At 49.8% G+C, this 15,672-nt stretch overlaps 1 protein-coding gene across 4 annotated transcripts in view; it reads right to left on the reverse strand.

The window, feature by feature from the left end:
- PPARGC1B (PPARG coactivator 1 beta) overlaps positions 1 to 15,672 on the reverse strand; it is a 111,950-nt gene that overhangs the window by 38,312 nt on the left and 57,966 nt on the right. The gene's annotated exons all lie outside the window — the stretch shown is intronic.

A 15,672-nucleotide genomic window follows, 5' to 3' on the forward strand; every position in this document is an offset into this window, starting at 1 on the left:
GAAGACAAAGGTGGAGCGAGAAGGACTGTCATGAAATGGAAAGAGGCCTACACAAAGGTCTGGGCCCTGGCTTTGCTGTTTAATGCTAACCTTTTGAGGTCAGGACATAACTTTGGCCACCTGGTTGCTACTGACGAAATGGAGAAAATAAAAAGAATCCTACCTCATAGCGTTCTCACAAAGGTAAAGCAATATAGGGATGTGTGCCTAGCATGCATTGGACACCCCATGAATGGAATGATACAGAACCTACAGTTGACTTTCAAGAGACATTCACAGCTATGGTCTCATTGGTACCTTCCCAAGATGCAGGAAGAGGTCGATGGTCAGCATCTCCACTTGACTGATGGAAAAACGGGGTTCTCAGAGGGTCAACGCTTAAACATGTCTTCTGACCCATCCCCTTAGTACTAAACCTTACTGGCTCTTCCCTTCCAACCCTGTGTTCCTTCAACCTCCACCAGCCCCCAATCCCACTGTTATCATCACTCATGGTTTCTGTTGAAGACATAACCTTTCCCTGACAGCCAGACTACACTGGCTCTTTCCAGGCCTGCCTGGGATGGTGAGGAGCAGAGCCCCTACCCAGGCCTGACAGACCTCTTGACCACCATCTTGGTTACTCTATGCATAGGACGGTACTTAGGGTGGCACCCTACTGCCAGCTCAGAACCTCCTCCACTGACAAGAAGTTGCATTTGATGGTCTAAGGCACATTTCCCCTTTTAAATTGCAATCAGGAATGCCCAGACCAGCCACGCCATCTGCTAGGGTGGCAGGTACCTGGCAGTGGGGTCACCTTTCCCACCTTCCTAACCATGGTGGACACCACTAACTGAACACAACTATACTTCCTGCTGAGCCCCAAGCCTGCTCAACATGGAGCCTCAGGAGCCACTACTGATCAGATAGAACTAGCCTGGTCTAGACCTATGACTCTGTACCTGTACCTGCCTTCCAAGAAGGAAATAAGGTAAATGTTCGTAAAGTCCCTGCAAAGCATTTCATTTTACAGATGTTTTCTTCTCCTCCCACCTCTGTGATTTGGCTGGCCTCCCACCCATTCCTCCTCCTAACGGTGGCAGCCTGCTGATTTTTCTTGGGGAAGCTGCTTCTGCGTGCCAACCAGACGGTCCAGGTAAACACAGTCTGGCTAATTAGAAATGCCTCATCCAGCGACCACAAGTACTTCACCTGGTTCAGGGATGGCTCAGAGTGAACACCAAGACTTTGCTGAGGCACGTAGACAAAGGGGCTCAGCTGGTTGAATTTAATTCTGGAGAGGCTGGCAGCCATCTTTGCCACTGCCTGGGGAGAGAGCCTGCCTCAGAATGAAGTCGGCCCGCAGGATGCAGAGCCAAGAAGCAAAGAGAAAGAGAGAGAGAGAGAGACCTGATAAAATCATTTAAACACTTGGGTCCAGCTGTGCCTGAAGTCAGTCTGTTCTTTTTACTTCACAGTTACATGAGTGAATAAGTTCTCTTTCCAGATTACATGCCAGTTGGAGTTTGTCACCTATCAATGAGAAAGTTGTGACTAACTCATCTCTCTTATATCAAAAAAAAAAAAAAAAAAAAAAGAAAGAAAGAAAAGAAAAGAAAAATCTAATCTTCCCACTGTCTTCCAAATGAGTACAAAACTCCTAAAGAGGCTTCTAGGAGTACAGTGAGAAGAGTAACTGAGCTTAGTCCATACAGAAATACTTATAGCATCCCCTGAAACAGGACTTAGGAACCACAGACACAAAGTTAAATTCCAGGAAAGATAAGTAGATAATTGAGGGGTTCTGAGCCCAGCCTAAAAGAACAAACACCCAGAGCTTAGATAAACCAGGCCATTGAAAGGCTCTCCCACCAAAACACTCAAAGCTAAAGCACCTCAGCTCCTCAACATGAGGCCCTTTCCACGTGGAAGCATCAGGCCCCAGGCCTGTCGAGCAAAACTCAGTGATGCTCAGCCCTTTTCGGCAGCACCCAAGGCCCCAGCCACACAACTGCCCATTCAGGGCTTTAGTGTCAAGGCAACCCAACAGAAGGTCATCAGGTCTGGTGAGTGAGTCCCCCAGCTCAAAGAGCAAAACGGTTTCCAGTACTCCAAACTGGGCTACTCCAAGCTGGCCAGACTCCGCTAACCAGGAAGGATGACCAGTTACCAGCGACCTTGTGAAGGCAGCTCTGCACGGTAGGCAGGGCAATAGGATGGAGCTCCCCTAACCAGCTGCCCACGTTCACCAACACTGTCCATCTCCTCCTGTGACAACAGTGTTCGCTGATGCCTACAGTGCTCCGGAGCTGCAGGGAGGACTCCCTAAGGCCACTCCCACTGGCTGGATTGCTTGTTTATACTGGGGGTCAGCTGTGCTTCTTCCCAAACCCACTTGTTACTATAAATTCTTGATCTAGTGGAATGAATCCCCAATCTGGAAACGGGAGCCCTGGTGCAGTTGTGGGTGTGGCCTATGCAGGAGATGAGCTGGGATTTCGGCGCTGGCACCACAGACAGCTCTAGAGCAAAAGACTGGAAATAATGTACATGTCACATGGCTTCATTATTATGTTTCACGATTTTGCGCTTTCACTGACTTTTCTTAAGAATTGCCCTCTCCAGCCCCTACCATGCCCTGCCACCCCCAGCTACTGTTCCCCACTCCCATCAGATAAGATGCCTATTGTACATGGTCTGTGGCCTGCACAGCACAGGAAATAAATCCTTACGATGGACTACAAACACAGCACAGTATGGGGCGGGTGGTGCTGGAAGACTGTAGAGAGACTTCTAGAGACTCATCTCTTATTTTGAAGATAAGGAAACTGAGGCAGAAAGTCTCCTGAGGTGGGTGTTATCTTACACAGCCATCTCCTTTCTTCCTCCATGTTGCCTTCAAGCAGCCCCTTATCCAACAGAGATCTGCAAAGTCTTTTGGAGCTGTGCCCAGGCAGGGTTACCTGGGGTGGAGCAGCTCTCGGATGCCCTGGCAGGTGGCTATGCGGGGCCCAGGTGCCCCTCCCTTGGCAGCTAAGCCCTGGCCCCACGGTGTCCCCACTGGCATCTGTCAGAGCGGCCTTTCAGAAGGCACAGGCTGCCCCCGGCCCAGGAAGGTGGTGTGTATTGCATTTTTTACTTTAAAACAGGAAAAGGCTGGAGTATGTCCTGCCACTTGAGTGAGCGAGGCAGCGAGCGAAGGTGTTTTGGGGACAGTGTGATCCACGCATTGTGCCTGCCTGCAATTGCAGTCCATTTTATACACTTGAGTTCAAGGGCTCTTGAATTCAAAGAGTGGCAGGAAAAGTGCTTGGTAAATTGCAAAGCGTGTACACGTATCTGTTGTTAAGATTTGCAGGGGCAGAGCTGGCCCTGACTCGTCACTTGCTAGTTGCAGGGCATCACCTAGCCTCTTGGCATCTCCTGAGACCAGCCTCCCCCAGGGAACTGTCATACGGCTTGAGTTTCCAGCCTGGGGCCTCTGTGCTGACGCTCCCTCCACCCGGAGGGCCTCCTCCTCCTCCTCCTCCTCCCTCTTGCATCTCCAAGGGGCTGGTCGCTTCTTAGCATCCCTGTGGCAGATGCAGGGCTTCTCCCAGATGGGCCTTCCTGACCACTGCACCCCGCAGCAGCTGCCCATCTCCCCTCTTATTGTAAGGTCACCCTGCTGCCATGCCCTCCATTACCACTTTCTGATCCCTGACATCCCTTCCTCTCCTTTTCTTTTTCCAGAACTAAAAAAAAAAAAAAAAAAAAAAAAAATCATGGTAAAATACACATAACATAAAATTTACCATTTTAGCCATTTTTAAGTGTACAGTTCAGAGGCACTGAGTCTATTCACCCTGTTGTGAATAGACAGCCGCCACCAGCTCCCTCTAGAGCTCATCCCCAGTTTCCATGTACCCACCTCGGCGCTGTCACCTCCCCTAACTAGTAGCTCTGCACCAGCAGGACCTATGCTCCCCTAGTACTAAGCAGATACTCAGCACCTAGTAGGTGCTCAATAAGCAAAATCAGATAAATGTGGACATGCCTCATAAATTGTGCATGAAAGTAAAAAGACAGCATGGAGATTTTCCCCATATAGCCCCAAAATGAGGCTGACGTGCCTGGTAGCCTCTGTGACCAGATCACGATTTCAAGTTTAATCCATCTCTGTGGAGGCAAAACCACCAAGAGCTCCTTTGCTTTCCTGGTTCCAGGCCCCTCTGCGAGGTCAAGAATGAAGATATCCGATCACACAAACCACCTGACATGAACACTCACCATTTCAACACATCAGCTGTACCCAGAGCAACATTTTATCAGTCGCTGAAGGGCAAGCACAAAAATAGACTGCAGAGAGCCAATGCCACTCTCAGCAGTGGTTGAGAGGCTTTGGCATATGGTGACCTGAGGCCTGGGGACCTGGGAGGTGGGTCCTCTGTGACACTAGGACACCGAAATTGGAAGGGGGAATCGGAGCCAGGGTTGGGATGAAGTGAGGGAGGCACCTCCCCTTTGGGCACCCAAAAACTTCATTAATCAAGACAGATTGTTCCTAATGCAACACTCCGAAAAAAAAACATTAGTGCAAAACCCCCACATTGAGCAAAATATCAAAATTCTATATAAAGACAGGCCAGTAGTACTGATTTTTCATTTTGCTTCAGGCACCTCTGTGACTCCTCTGTATGGCACTCTTACTGCTCCTGCCTTTATTTAAAGATTTGGTTTTTGTTCTGCATGGCTATGTAGGTGCCAACTAATTATTTTTAAACATTGCATTAAAATAGGATTTCTCTTGATTACTGACTTTTTGGCATCTCCTCTAGTTTTGTGCCTGAACCATGTGTCTCCTTGGCCTCACCCTAATGCCAGTCTGGACGAGATGGTGAGTTACTGTATGTACAGAAGACTGGAGGGAGCCCAATCATGTCCAAGATCATGTCACTCTGGTCTCCATTTCCACATCTCTCCAAAGGGATCCGTAACCCTCTGGTGGCTGTGGGATTATCCCAGGCCTGTCCAGTGTGGTGTTTTAGATGGAAACGTGTTTTGGGAAAACTGAAGTGCTGTCTGCGTGCAAGGAACTGTTATGAAACTTTTATCAAAGGTAGTGAATGGTCCAACCGAGTGGGAAGCAGCATTCAGCACCATGGTGAGCTGCAAAACATTTGCCCTATTTAAAAGGAGTGAAGTTTGCTAAATGAGTACATCTTGCTTAAAGAAGAGAAAGAGATTAGGGGCACCTGGGTGGTACAGTCAGTTAAGCATTGGACTCTTGATTTCAGCTCAGGTCATGATCTCAGGGGTGTGAGATTGAGCCCCAAGTAGGGCATGGAGTCTGCTTGGGACGCTCCCTCTTCCTCTGCCCCTCTCCCTACTCATGCCCTCTTTTTCTCTGTCTCTCTCAAATAATTTTTAAAACTTTAAAAAAAACAAAGGAAAGAAAGCGATTAGAGCAGATCGAGGTTCTCCCTGCAACCAGGACATCCCCTCCTGTCTTGATCCCTTTCCTGAATGGGAAGAAAGACAGAGGGTTTCAGCGGGCCCTGGGAAATCTGCCCACTCCACGCTGCGGAAAGGGGCGACTGCCGACATTCTAATCAAGTTGTGGGAATCCTGAACTGGCTGGGCCTCTCTCTCATCATCTCTCAGTTTGTGCGGTTTCCTCAAAATCTGAATTTCCTTGGGGTGATGGAAGGTCCTAAGCATGTGCCAGCCGTCTTCATATGTGAGATGGCTTTGGGATGACAGGAAATTTCTGGAAATAGGTGACAGTGATATTTGTTTGACATTGTAAATGGGCCAAACGCCACTGAATTGGACCCTTTAAAAAATGCTCAGTTTTATGTTATGTATACTTTACTACAACAAAATAAAAATAAATATTAAAAGTGCCAGAGACCTTAAAAAAAAGAAAAAGTAGCCAGCACACTCTGTCTAGAGGTATCCTCTGGGGTCCTACAGTGTCCGTGTTCTTTGGTTCTATTTATGTGTCTCTTGCCCCAGCTGCCAGGAACCTGAGAGAGCTGCTCTCTCTCAGAGAGCTGGGCCAGGGCTCAGCCGAGAAGCCCTTTTGCCTGTTAGCACCGTTATAAATAACCCAGAAGGAGGCAGAAAGGGGGTCCTGGCAGGGGGGTGAAGGTCAGGCAGCCCCTCTGTGGCATTTGAGGAAATGTCACACTCCACAGGCCAGCAAGGTGCCAGCTCACATCTCCAGACCGGTGTTGCCCAGCGCTGACTGCAACTCTGCCCTCATGCCAGGGAGCCTCTGGGCAGCACTCCCACCAGGAAGGGCAGCGGTGCTAAGGAGCTGGGCCGGGACGCTGGGTGGGTGGAGGGGTAGTGGGTAGCTGAGGATCCTCCCCCCGCCCCCCGTCCCAGCCTCGCAGGAAGAAGCCGAACTCAGCTCCCTCAAGAACCCAGGCCAGGTCTCAGCCACCAGCACACCAGCCTCAGCTTGTCAGCCAACACACACGGCCGCGGAGGGAGAGATGACTCAGCAACGCTCACGCCACAACTGCCCCTGCTGCGCTGCTGCACAGCGTGGGAGCAGGGAGGGGCCTCGCAGCCCATCTGGCCCTGTGGTTCCCACGCTGGGCTCCCTGGGGAACCCCCAGCATCATCTCTCCCACAGCCCACCAGGGCCCCGGGCTTTGAAGTGGGAGAGATTAGGAGGGAGTTAATTAATTAGTTTTTTCCATTTTTATTAACTAAAAACCATACAGCGGCAACCCAGCATACTCCTATTGAACCTAAGTGAATTCAACATTATGAGCTTGGCAAAACACATGCACATAAGAAGCCAAATTCCTATTTCTTTCTTAGAGATTAGAAATATGGTGACATTATACTCTGCACATGAATTCTAGATTTCCCCATACCCACACACTCGTACATACTTATTATACACACACACACTATTTCACAGGCAACTGAAGGGTTTTCGGAGGTTAATTTGTACCCTTAGACTAAAAGCCGCTTCCCAGGTAGGTGGTATCCATCAGTAAGAGCACCTGAGTGGTAGGTGAGAGCCCTGCAAAGGCCGTACTTCCCCATTCTGCAGATGACAAAGTAAGGCTTGGGGAAGTAACAGGACTTTGCTAAGCAGAAATAAGAATCCAGACTCAGGTACCAAACTCTTGGCTGCTACACCCTCTTGCCCCTACTCAGGTCGACTACAGCTGTCAATAACACTATTGGGGCAGGGGAGGGGGCTCTTCTCCTTGCTCTGTGCAAGTTGATCTACTAGACCTTGAAATAATGGGGAGGGGGAAACATTCTCAAAGCCCTGCTAGTACCTTTGAGATTCTTTATGGGTTCAGGAAGTCTAGGTCCCAGGCTGCTGGTATAGACCAGCAGAGGAGGGATCCAAGGCCCCATCCGAGAGAGCAGGGGCTCTCCTACCATCAACCAGGGAGCAGGGAGCAGGGAGCAGAGCTAAGACTAGGGCTAGTCACTCACTTCCCTATTTAAAAACCTTCCCTGACTCCTCACTGCCATGGACAAAAACCCAAAGTCCTCAACAGGTTATGAGGCTCAGTATGGCCTGGCCTGCGCCCCCCACCCCCCCAACCATCTCCTGGACCTTCCCACATGCCCCACGCCACAGCCATAGTGGCCGCCTTCTCCCTGGAACAAAGCCCTCTTAGCTTGGGCTTTCCACCTGGGACACTTCCCCAGGTCACTGGCCACGTTGCCAACATTCAGTCTCAGTGAGAGAGGACTTTCCTGACACCCAACCCACTGGGCCACAGGGAATGTTATCCACAGCACAAATCCAGGGGGGCATCTGTCTCTCCTCTAGAATGGACGCTACATAAAGGCGAAGGACTGGGCTTGGCCCTCTATTGAATCCCAGTGCCTGGAACAGTGTCTGACACAGAGTAGGTACTCACTAAAACTCGGCGGGACGGGGGGAGGGGGTGGTAATAGGGACAGAACCCCCATTTCCCAGGGCAGTTTTGGTATCTAAGCTTCATATTACTGTGATCCCTGCAAAGTCTCGCTCACACTCATCCCTGCCTTTACTGGGGGTGGGGAGGGGGTGGTTTCCTTCCATATCCATTTATTCCCTTATGGAAATTCCTGCCTTTTCTTTTCCAGTGGGTCAGATGATGAGAAACCCAGACCCATGGACTCCCAGATAAAGCTGGTGGGAAACAGATTCTCTTTGGCCCCAGCAGGCCCTCCCTGGTCATGTGGTCAGTGAGGGCCAGAGGAGGAAGGAGGCCAAGAAGGCCTACTTAGCAGGCCCCCTGTCACCCATGTCCCCCATGCCTGAGGCACTGGCTCCTTCCAGTCACAGGTGGACCTGCCTTGTGTAGAAATGTGTTAACTAGGAACAGAAAATGGATTTGCATCCAGACAAATCCCACATTTCCATTCCCTTCTTCTGCATCCCATGAGAGGGTGCCACGGGCTTCCGGGCCAGGGCAGAGCTTCCTTAGTAAACACTAACAGTGGAGTTAACAGGTGCCTAAACTATGAAAGGGAAACCACCTCACAGTGTTTGATTATCACCAAAGCCTTATGGGAAATAGGCAAGAAGTGGGAAGCTTTCAAATACAGGACAGTGAGACCTCTCGGGGAACAGAGTTCCTGCCATCCCCGCATGTAAGCGCCATCTGAAGCACCTGCTTTTCTCTGCCATGTGAAGTCTCCCTCACCCAGCTGGGACCGGAGGGCTCAGGGCTCATATGAATTCTTCAGGCTGTAAACTAGACATTCTCCCATCTGATTGTCACAACAAAGCAAAGGTGAAGCCATGTTTCCCTGGGGGAAGCTAAAATTCAGAGAGAACTAATTTGCCTTCAATCACATAGAAAGCTAAAGAAAGGAGCAGGATTCACAACCCCAAGACGGCAGACTCCTAGTTGAAGCAGTAACAGACAACACTGATTGGGGGTCAGAACCCTGAATTCTCTGCACTACTGGTGTCCAATCTTGAATGAGTCCCTCTACTTCTCTGAGCCTCAGTTTCTCTATATTCCAACACAAGCCAGCACTGGAGACCATACATAGTCAACTGGGGCTTTGGGATGTGCAGGCTCACCCCATGATGTGCCAGGCATGGTGGGAAAGCCCCTGATGCCCCTTCCGTATTGCACGGAGTGGTGGCCACTGAGGGATGGAGCTCGCGGTGGCCTGGGTCTGCACGGGAGTCATGGGAGGGCATGTGGGAAGATCTGCAAGCTCCTCACTATGCTATTCAAAGTGTGGCCCACAGGCCTAGAGCATCGGCTTCATCTGGAGCCTACGAAATTCTGCAGGCTCTCATGCTGAATCCCAGACCTCCTGAATCAGAATCTGCATTTAAACAAGAACCCCAGATGATTCATATGCACTTTTAAGTTTGGGATGCAAACATTTTAAAATGAGGCCTCAGGTTGTAGCATGTGATCCTGGGTTCGGCACTTCAGGCCTTGGAGCCCCAGCATCCCCTGTCTGCAGAGGACAGATAATGACGCACACCCCTCCAGGGACGGCTGTGAGGGTTACGTAAGACGGTGCCTGCCAGAGCCTTGCCCGGTGCCCCGCAGGTAACAGCAGCCCAAACCGCTGCTTCCTCTCCTTCCTGGAAGGCCTCTCCTTCCATTCCGAGTCCTGCCTGCGCATGTGGGAGGCAAAGCAAAGACCCCCACAGGGCAGTAACAGATGGGGACAGGGTGGGAGCAGAGGGAAAGGAAGACAGAAGAGGAAATAAAGAAGCAAACAAAAAACAAGCAGCAGAGACATCTGAATCCCCAAGAGGCAGGCGACATGTGAAACCCAGAGATGCAGCCGCTTCAGCTCACGTCCTGCACCAGGCTTGTCAAAAGCACTGCCAGAAGCTACCGGGCTGGGAGGGATAGAGGAGCAAGAGCCACACATACTGTGTCCCCTCGGCCAACATGTGACAATGCCTTTCCAGGCCAGCTCTGAACGGGTCCTGTGGCCAGGGGGACCCAACGCCGAAGGTCACTGGAGCAAGCAGACGGAAGCCAGGGGGCTTGGGCCGAGCCCTGAGAAGGGTCAGGCTTGACTGCAGGACACTGACCCAGGGACCGTGCTGGACAGTGGGGGGCTGAGCTATGTGATCTTAGCAGGGTGATTTAACCCCTCTGGGCCTCAGTAAACCAGAGGATAATATTCTTAAGAGGGTTTAAGAAGAAGGGCTTTGTAGAGCGTCTGGGGGCAGAGTAAGTGCTCAAAAGACAATGGCCATTTGTGAGACTATTACACAAGTCCTGAAGCAACTGCTGGCACTGCTGCAGCCTCTCTGGGCTGCTGGAGCTTCCTCACCACCCAGTCAGAGTTAGTCCTTCACGGATCCAGTTCACACTGCCATCAGCTCACACCTGAATGGCAGCCACAGGCTCCTGCTTCCACTTTAGACGCCCCCAAGCTTCTGGACAGGAACTACCACAGCCATCTGGTCAAGATGCAGATCTCATCCCCCTGGGCCCTGTTTCATACACAGCCTGCCCGATTCCTCCCAGATAAAGACCAAAATCCTTCCTGAGGCCTGGAAGGTCCTGCCTACCTGTCCCAGTACTAACCTACCCCTACCTCCACTTTTGGTCCCCCGGGCCTTCTTTTCACTCCAGCACTTGCCAGGGTCTTTTCCTACATAGAGTCCCTACATGTGCTGTTTTCTCTGCCTGGGATGCCATCCCCACCCATAGACCAGCTGTGCCTAGTTCTCTCTTCCATCTGTCCCTCACTCTTTACTTCTCAGGGGAAGCCTTCCTTGAGCCCCGAAGACCACGTGAGGAGCCCTACTGCACCCTCTCTCGGCCTTCGGGAGGTCCTGAGCCTTCTAGGGCTTACCACAGTTAGTAATCAAACATTTTTTTTGAATGGGCATTTTAATAATGCTCACTGTTATATCCCTGGCACCTGGCACCTAGTAAGTGCTCAATGAACAGTTGGGTAGTGAATGAATAACCCCATTCTTGGGCAACCGCCTCACCCCCTCATCCCTCTTACCTCATCCCCTCAGCCTTAACTTTCCACACACATGGAACCAACCCCAACACTGCTTGATCTTCAACCTGCATCCATGACCCGCTGGCCCAGTGCCAGAGATCCAAACTTTTCTAGATCTGATTTTCTTGAAAGCAGCTTTGGGACACGGCCAGGGGAGGCGTGTGCCGCCGGCCTCAGCAGTAAACGCTGATGAAGCTGTCTGGACCAGCTGAGCTGAGATCAGGAAATGCCAAGATTTAAAAGCATCCGGAACCCATTTATTTATTGTTGTTCTTGCACTTCCAGGCTATTTTAAGCTTCGGATCGATCTGTTGGCCCTCCTCTCTCCAAATGTCGCTCAGAAACACCCAACATGCACCTAGCCCTACCTGACAGGGCTCGGCTGCCCCTGCCCCATATGATGCGTGACAGCAACAGCTACAAAAATGGGTGGCTGTTCTCGTTTGCCAGGTGCCTCTGTGAGTGGTAAGTGCTTTCACTCAAAGTCTCTAACACTCTCAGAGAGAAGCATTATTAGCTCCACTAGAAAGATGGGGAAATCGAAACTCAGAGAGGTAAAGAAACTCGCCCAGAGCCACACAGCCGGAAAGTGCCACAACTGGGATTCAACCCCAGATCTTCCAAATCCGAAGGTCAGGCTCGGTTTCTGACCACTTGGCAATACTGCTTTCCGCACACCTCTGCCAAAGCTCCTTGCACACACTGAGTTTTCTCATCTCGCTGTACCTTCCAGGCCACCCGCAAGGACCACACAACCAGCTGAAGTAAACTGCCCCCATGTGCACTGCCATGAGAAGATTGCCAAGATGGGTCGCTAAGTGAAATGGGGAAGTTAACACTATAGGATCTTGTTTGTGCTTTTAATAAAAAATGGATGGATGTAAAAAATAAAAATAAAAATAAATAAAAATTTAAAAAAATGGATGGATGGATGGATGGATGGATGGATGGAAAAATAGATACATAGTTCACATATTCATAGACTGTTGCTAGAAGGACACAAGAAAATACTAACAGTTTAGAAACAGGAACAAGGAGTTGGCTGGGGAGACAGGGAGGTCAGAGAACATTTACCTTCTGTTTTAAGTCCTTCTTCACTCTTCAAAGGTTTCATTTTTATTTGGTCATATACATGTTTCAACCCATCCTCCAAGGAAGGTCCAATGCATAATGCTTCCTCCCCTGTGAAGCCTGCCCTGATTGCCCCAGCTTGTCCCTCCTCTCAATCCCTATCATATTCTGCTTGCATCTCTCAGGCACATAGGCCACTGAGCCCACATCCTCTAGTGGATACAGATACAGGAGCACCCCACCAGGCAGGAGCCCCAGGGCCTGAGTCAGGGCCTTGGGCCTCCACAGTCTCCCCCACACTGAGCCTGGGGCCTCTGCTGAGGCAGGGGCATGGACAGCCTCTGCAAACAAGTAACTGTTTCACTTTCTATCTTGGTCCATGGCCTCCCAAAGCCAAGGAAGTTGGAAACTCTAAAATGGAGCTTGGGGGCAGGGAGGCAAAGAGGAAAGCAGAGAATCGGAGGGTAAATTCAGCTCCTGGAAACCTGCCCAGCGCTCATCCCTGGGAAATGACTCAAGCACCGCTTATGCCAGCAGACAGTCCATTTGGGCCCTGAGGTCACCGAATCTCGTCATGGTCCTGCTTATTAAATATAGAGGAGCGTGAAATAAAGCCACCACGTCTGGTGCTGAGGCTCTGAGGAAGGGACAGAGAGACAAAGATGAGAGGCAGGGTGTCTGTCCCCTGTCAACCAGTCCTGATTGCTCACCTAGGAAGCTCTGAGCTGCAGCTGAGACTGGACCCACATGTCAGACTTGGCTCCCAGCCTTGGTGGGAGCTTGGTGATGAGCCCATCTCACCTCTTAGGCAGCAAGGGAGTCCCTGCCCTCCTCAGTAGCCAGCCCCTGCCTGAGGACCTCTGCGAACACACTTTACAGACATCTCATTTGATACTGTCCAACAACCAGCCAGCCCATTTTACAGATGAGAAAACAGAGTCATAGGAATCGTAAATAAGGTGCTTGAGATCACGCAGCTAAGTCAGTGCTATTGAAACTGGACCAAGGTTGCAGCAGCAGCAAGAAAAGCAAGAACTAGGACTTCAATGGTTGGAGCTCTGGGATTATAAGCAGACCACCCAATGGCCGAGGCCTCACTTTTCTCATTTGTTCAGTGAGCTAGGCAGCAACCCACAGGGCAGCATGAGAGTCTACAGAGCTTCTCTGTCTCTGATCACACATCCATTGGGGATGCAGTGGTAGGCTGAGAAATACTCAAATGCATGGGACAGGCATGGTGCCCCTTCTCAGATCTCTACTCCCACCCCCTAAGATCTGGCACAATGGAAAGCTAACTCATTTCACCGCCAAAGAAAACTTTCTTCTATTATAAAAAAAACAAGGGTACACTAGCAACTGGAATGCAAAAGCTGCATTCATCTTTTCGGATAAAATAGGAATGGTTTTTATGCTGTGGATTCTGTTTAAATCAGTCATAGTTTTAACAGAGGGGCTACTTTGGAGGTGGCAATGGGCCTCTCAAGAACACTGACCTTGGAATCAGAAAGGTCTGCCTTCATCTAAGCTCCCTCACTCAACCAGCTGTATGACCCTGGCCAAGATCCTCACCCTCTCTGAGACTTAGCATCTTTATCTATAAAATGAGAGTGATAAGATCGTGCTTGTAAAGCAGGAGTCAGTCTCTTTTGAGTCACTGGGTCCCACTGGCAATCTCGTGAGGCCTATAAACTTCTCAGAATGTTATAAATGCATAAAATAAGTAAAATGTTTTAAAATGCATATAACAGCATTATAAAAAAGCAATAATATCAAGATACATTTATAAAATATTAAAAAGAATAAATTTGTGCTACGGTAATAGAACATACTTCCTTATTACGATGTTAAATAGTAAGACCTAGGGCAGCCCTGGTGGTGCAGTGGTTTGGCGCCGCTTGGCCTGCAGCCCAGGGTGTGATCCTGGAGACCCGGGATCGAGTCCCACATCGGGCTTCTTGCATGGAGCCTGCTTCTCCCTCTGCCTGTGTGTCTCTCATGAATAAATAAATAAAATCTTTAAAAATAAACAAATAAATAGTAAGACCTAATAGCAAGTATAATAATTACCCATAATTTCTTTTTTTTTTTTTTTTAGAGAGGGAGGGAGAGAAGGGCAGAAGGAGAGGGAGAGGGAGAGAGAGGAATCCTAAGCAGGCTCCACACCCAGCAGGAAGCCCAACACAGGGCTCAATCCCACAGCCCTGAGATCATGACAGGAGCCGAAATCAAAAGTCAGATGCTCAACCAACTGAGCCACCTAGGTGCCCCAATAACTACCCCTAGTTTCAAACTAGCAATGAGCATAAATATTTCCAGGTAACTGAAATAACTGTAATGTGATATGAAAACATCCGTGACTTCCACTGGTGACAAAGTCACAGGTACCACTAATATTTTCAGTTTGTCATCTAAGTTCCTAATGAATAGAAATTCTAAATTTCACTTACAGGTTGGCAAAAAAAAAAAAAAAAAAAAAAACCTTTCACCCGGAGGTCAGAGATAATTTTTTTTTCTATCCAAATCCACAGATCACCCACTCCCCCATATTCTAACCCCTTGGGGTTCATGGGCGTGAAGGTTAAGCAGCTCAGTTATAAACCATTTCCCACAGGGCCTGGCTGGCTCAGGCTGGCTCAGGCTCTGTCCCCACATACGACAGGGCCCAAGGTTCCACCTGCATGCCATCAGGAGTCCTCTCAGGGAGTGGCTGGAGCAGCCTTGAGCCCATGAGGGGCCCGGGGAGCGATGTGGGTCATGCAAAGCTATCGAATGAGTAAGGGAGGCCCTTAAAGCTAATCCAGAAGCTTAGGGCTGGAAGAGGGTTAAGCTCCAGTTAGATATGCACTTGGGCTGTCTCAGCTCAAAACAAGCAGTTCCTTCTCTACATTAGCTGTGTCCTCAGCTACTCTTGCAAAGGAGCCCTTTCAGATCTTGTCCCCTTGACATCTCCCCTTGGCTGGTTTACTGGCACCTCAACCTTATGTTCAAATGGAGTTCTATTTCCATCCAAGCCAGTTGCTCTTTCAAGTCTTCCCCATGTCAGTAAATGGCAAAACTCTCACCCAACTGCTCAGGAGCAACACCCTGGCACACCTCTCTCTCTCATACTCAATCCATCGGCTGGTCTTGTCCACTCTCTCTCTGTCTCCGCTGTCTCCATACTAGCCCGTGCTACCAACATCTCTAGACACTTACAAGGCTGCCTGGCATTACCTTCCACTTCCATACTTGCCCACCCCACCCCAAGCTGGTCTCTTCCACCAGTAGCCAAAATCATCTTTAGAAAATATCAGACCGTGCTGCCCCACTGCCCCCTCAAAACTCTCTGAAGACTTTCCTATTGCACTTAGGATGGAATTCAAACACTCATGGCTACCCCACCTACCTTGCCAGCATCCCCTCTGGCCACTTTCTGGCTCACTCACCATACCCCCCACAACCTGGCATTCTTCTATACATTAGAACTCAAAAGTTGGTTACTGCCCCAGGGCCTCTGCACAAGCCATTTTTGCATGGCTGGCTCCTTCCTGACACTGAGACCAAATGTCACCTCTTCGAAGAAGCCTTCTCTGACCGCTCACTCTATAAGATGGCTACTCTTCCCCCACTTCGTCATGCTGTCCATTACATGGCTCTGTCTTCTCTTCCTCGTGATCCACG

The sequence above is a fragment of the Canis lupus genome, chromosome 4, assembly GCF_003254725.2.
Source record: "Canis lupus dingo isolate Sandy chromosome 4, ASM325472v2, whole genome shotgun sequence".
NCBI lineage: Eukaryota > Metazoa > Chordata > Mammalia > Carnivora > Canidae > Canis > Canis lupus.